We start from the raw sequence: 4,615 nt of genomic DNA on the forward strand, positions 1-4,615 counted from the left end.
CACAGATTGCGTAATCGCGGGAAATGACGCGACGCTCTTCACTTGGTGAACTTGGTGAACTTGGTGAACTTGGAGGAATTGGCACTAGAACACCTTCGCATTAGAAATGCATAATTTAATATGAATGAACAGTATCAAAAAGGAAATTTAAACGTGTCGTGGCTCGCGGTAGATCTCGTAATCTTGGGATCCTTCAACCCTGTTATCGAGACACCCTAACCCCAGAGTGGAATCGTCTCTCCAAAGGCAAAAAATAATTTATTTTGACGTGATCATGCGAAACATTTGTTGATGAGGAACACTGGCTTGTCGTGATCGATAAACGTAGAAGCGCCGCTTGATCTTCCACATTTTCGATCTCACATACAACGCCAAGATCCATCTTCTCAAAACTTACACGACACAGGCCCGTCACTCACGCCATCGATTCCAAGCAGACCGCGCGTGGTCGGTATATGAGCGCTGCGTTATTTCCCGCGGCTACGCAATCCGTGATCTAATCACGCCGTGACTGCATGATCTACGGATGCCCTGACCTCCTTACAAGACTGACGAATCACTTGATACTACTATTATTAGTTTATTAAATCATATTAATAGCTGTTAATACACTTCATTACAAAATTTCCCGAGGGCCGAATTCACCAAGTGCCGAGTTCATCGGCAACCATCTGCCCACTTATAGCACGGCCCACTCCTAGGCTTTTTAAGACATGGCTATGCGGATCAGATGGCGAGGAGGAGCCTCGATAAACGGCCCACACTTCGGTAGGAATTATGGAGGCAACGTGTCAGGCTCGAACCCGCAATTCATTGGTGTTTAGCTATAATGGACCGTAAAATGGCACCGTAGCATTTTACATTTCGTGTGGCAATTGACTTTTGTGTGGAAAATTGTGTTCGTTGCAGAACTTATCCGAAACTTTTATTCCGTCATAGATTGTATATGATAAAACGATATCGTAATTGATCCTAGAAGAATTCCAAAGCCATTCACCACAAAGGAGGATTTAAAGAAGTTTGATGACATATTGAATGAAAGCAAAAGCCTTTGCAAGAGATGTGGTATGTTGAATCTGTTTTGTTATTTTCAAATGCTTGCCGATAGCAGACGGTATATATAAACGTAAGATGTGGAAGCTATCAAGGTGTTATGTTTATTATTTTTAGAAATTCAGTCAGTCAAAGTGGACGATCGTATTGCTTGGATTATATTTAGGCTTATTTTAGCATAAGAGATGCAACTCTGAACGTGGACGGTCATGAACAGTCAACTAATTCTGTTCCTATATTGACATATCAGACATTTGCACTCGTACCGTTGGCGGCGACAATATTGGTCAGTCAGCAAAAAGCATCATGAAAAAGGTTGCCAGTCTGGTGAAATTATAGCAGAGTCGGAAAGAATGGGAAATACGCTTTCATCAACCTCCATTTGAACAAGATCACATATAGTAAGAGACATTCATGATATGCTGCAAATGTCACTGTGTTCTTTGTCTAGTCACCCCACTCATGTAACTATTGAGGCTTCATGCCAGGGTTGTAACCAAGTCATAAGGCTCCGAGTCGCAAGTCAATCTCACTTTTATAGTTTTGACTCGAGTCATTTTCAATTGACCACCGAGTCAAGTCCGAGTCCAAGTCAGCGAGCAGAGGGCCGAGTCCGAGTTATGGTATTATGACTCGAGCCAGAGTCATTGTGTTAGCTGCTCAGTTTCCAATTTAAGTCTTGTTAAACCAACTTTTTATATATTTTTTGTGATATCGAGTGGGTCGCATTTATAATATACGAATTTTCCTTACTTTTAGCAGTTTCTGGCCGCATTTTCAAATACCAGTATCAATAGACGAAATCCCAATAGCGATTTGCTGTACTATTCTTTGAAATAATAATGAAATGTCGGTCTTGGCCGTCTGAGTCTCAAGTCATGCGCAATGAGTCGAGTCATTTCAGTACTTTGAGAAGATGACCTGAGTCAAGTCGAGTCAACAGAAAAACCTGACTCGAGTCTTACAACCCTGCTTCATGCAATGAGCATTTACTTTGAAGATAAATAGTAATTAAATAACTGGTTGGTGGTACAAAATTTTAATACCGCTTTCAAAAGTACCTTCATGATAAACGTTATTGAAACCCGAAGAACTTTTCGCGTGCCTATTAAAGAGCTACCGGCACCATAAAGGAAGCAAAACAGAGTTGAATTCAAAACCAGATGGAGAATTATGAAGCATTAATGTCGAATTTAGAAATAACATCAATGGAGCCAGAACACAGCAACAATGCAGTGCATAACAACGGTTGAGTAAAACAGTATGAAAGTGTGACACAATTCTTTAATTATTTATTATAGTGGTGCCCAACGTAAATACTATTTTATTAAAATCCGAATTTTTCGATGGCAATAACTCCGCTTCCACTTGTTTGAATCGAACCAAATTTGATGAACATCGTTTCTCTACATAACACTTTCATGGGGTGAACAGAAAATTTTCAAATTTTTTCTATTTATTTTTATATAATAAATAGAAACTTTCTTTTCCTGTAGCAATGCGGCTACTGGTTGGAATTGAACCAAATTTGGTGTGTAGGCTTGAATTAGGTAACCTAACAATTTTATCAAGTAGCAAGAACGATTTGAGAAAAAAAAGTCATTTTTTAAGAGCCCTAATGTCCATGTCAGAGAAACGTTTTAGGGTAGGCCTACTCACATGTCTCGCAGCGTTCTCTACATAATTGTCAATTGCGATACAAACTGTTCGCTTGTATTGGTTAAGTCATCCAACTTCGAATTGTAAAATGTTGGGAGTCTTGATATCAAATTTTTGAAAGGTGCACTTTGAGAAGATTTCGTAATCTGTCAAATTATACAAAAAAATTTGGCAAATTCTTTGACATATTTCATCCATTTGGGACTCGATCAACGTAAAAGAATTAGTAATTATTTTATACAATTTATTGTATTTGTAGTTGAAGTATAGTAATAATTCTTATGGTTACCGCACTTGTAACGATTCATGGCCATAACTGGAATAATTAGAATGATGTAACTTGCAAATTGTCATGCATTTTGCAACAACATTGTTCTCAATTTTCAAGGTGCTGACCATTGGAGGAAGAATCACCCTTAAGCCGGGAATTCACGATCCGTAAACGCGGCCGACTGTTTCTCTCCTCAAGAGGAAGGAAGAGAAAAAGGGAGCAGAAATAGCAAGAGTGTGACAAGTCGCTCCATTCGCTTTAATGCGTATTTCCATCCGCGAAGCGCGAAGTAGTAGGTGGGAAAACTAATGGGTGTTTGGTTAGCGCTTTATAAGGTTGACTCCTGCGCTGTATTTGCTGAATGTTGCGGTGAAATAGGGGTGATGTCATTTGGTATCAATATTGAATATTAAAACACCATTTGTTAGTGGTCATGGATTTGTTCGGCCAGTATGCAGTAATTTCTGATGGTCACTTCCCGGGCTTCTGTTCTCTAACCCCTCATGATTGTTATTCTGCTTCTAGTAAGACTGTCGATTCTAATGTTTTATCGTATCATTTGTCGGAGGTTTCGCTCGCTTTTTTACAACGTTTTGCTCTCTGCTAAGTCAATTACTGGCTGAGTATCACTACAGCCTAAGAAACTGCACTAATTCTCATTTTAATGTCTTGCTGGTTATCTTGCTGTCAATTCTAATAATTTGTTAATGTCTATACCAGTGCCGCCACTCAAATGTTTTGTTCTCTGTACACAATATTGTTAGGTCTTCAGCTTTCCAGGCAGAGTATCATTCCACTTTCTAGACTTGAGTATATATCTCTCCAACTAGTTGCCAAATAACTGATTCATTTGGATTGTTGAATTGATCATTTTTGACAGAATGTGATGAAATTTTAGTCAAGAATTCTTTTTGTGTTAGTGGCTGTTTTCAAAGATTGCTGAAGTAGTCATCGTTGATCTTGATAATCAAGTAGAAGTGGCGATTGAAGTCAGTTCTCTAGTCATATAATAATAAAAAATATAATAATAAAAACTGGAAAACTTGAGTGGAAATAGTCCAGAATCAAATCCATTTTAGTAAGTATGGGTGAAAAAAATGTAGGAGTCATTCGTTACTCGCTACCTCTGCCATTTTCGCAGTACGAATGTCTTAGCTAATATTCGTCATTTTTATTTTATTTCTACAGGGTGTTGAAAAGAAAACGCCAGAGGGATTATCATCATCAGACGATGAAACCTTCTGATTACTGACTGTTCTCATAGTTTCATTCATTGCTACTTGGCCCTACAAGTAATTTCGTTCGTTTCATTTTTTACACCGGCATTATTTACTTGCCAATTCGTTTTGAATTAAATTACCGCAAATGTGATTAATATGTAGTAGATAATATGGTGTGTGTGTGTGTACGCAGAGTGATCAGGTTATCCCCAGATGTAGAAAACAGGTTATTATATCAGGATATTCTTTTAATGTAGGATCTACATTCTACTCACCATGTTTAAAGGCTGTAGCATCTGCATAATATTTACATTATTGAAGGACATGGAAAAGACATTGAATTGAGTCGACACAAAATCCCCCTTTCTACGACCTGCCGAGATCTAATATCTACTATATCAGGCTCGGCTTT

At 38.4% G+C, this 4,615-nt stretch overlaps 1 long non-coding RNA gene across 2 annotated transcripts; it reads left to right on the forward strand.

Moving 5' to 3' along the window:
• The first annotated feature begins 908 nt into the window (after positions 1 to 908).
• LOC145437014 (uncharacterized) lies at positions 909 to 4,358 on the forward strand. 2 transcript variants are annotated; one of them, XR_013914540.1, is made up of 4 exons: positions 909 to 1,065; positions 1,304 to 1,454; positions 3,101 to 3,279; positions 4,172 to 4,358. It is a non-coding gene; the product is annotated as an uncharacterized LOC145437014 (long non-coding RNA). The 2 variants fall into 2 exon arrangements; XR_013914539.1 differs by having other exon boundaries at positions 983 to 1,454.
• The last annotated feature ends 257 nt before the right edge of the window (positions 4,359 to 4,615 follow it).

Source organism: Botryllus schlosseri, chromosome 4 (genome assembly GCF_051294905.1).
Source record: "Botryllus schlosseri isolate E-star chromosome 4, Bs_hap1, whole genome shotgun sequence".
NCBI lineage: Eukaryota > Metazoa > Chordata > Ascidiacea > Stolidobranchia > Styelidae > Botryllus > Botryllus schlosseri.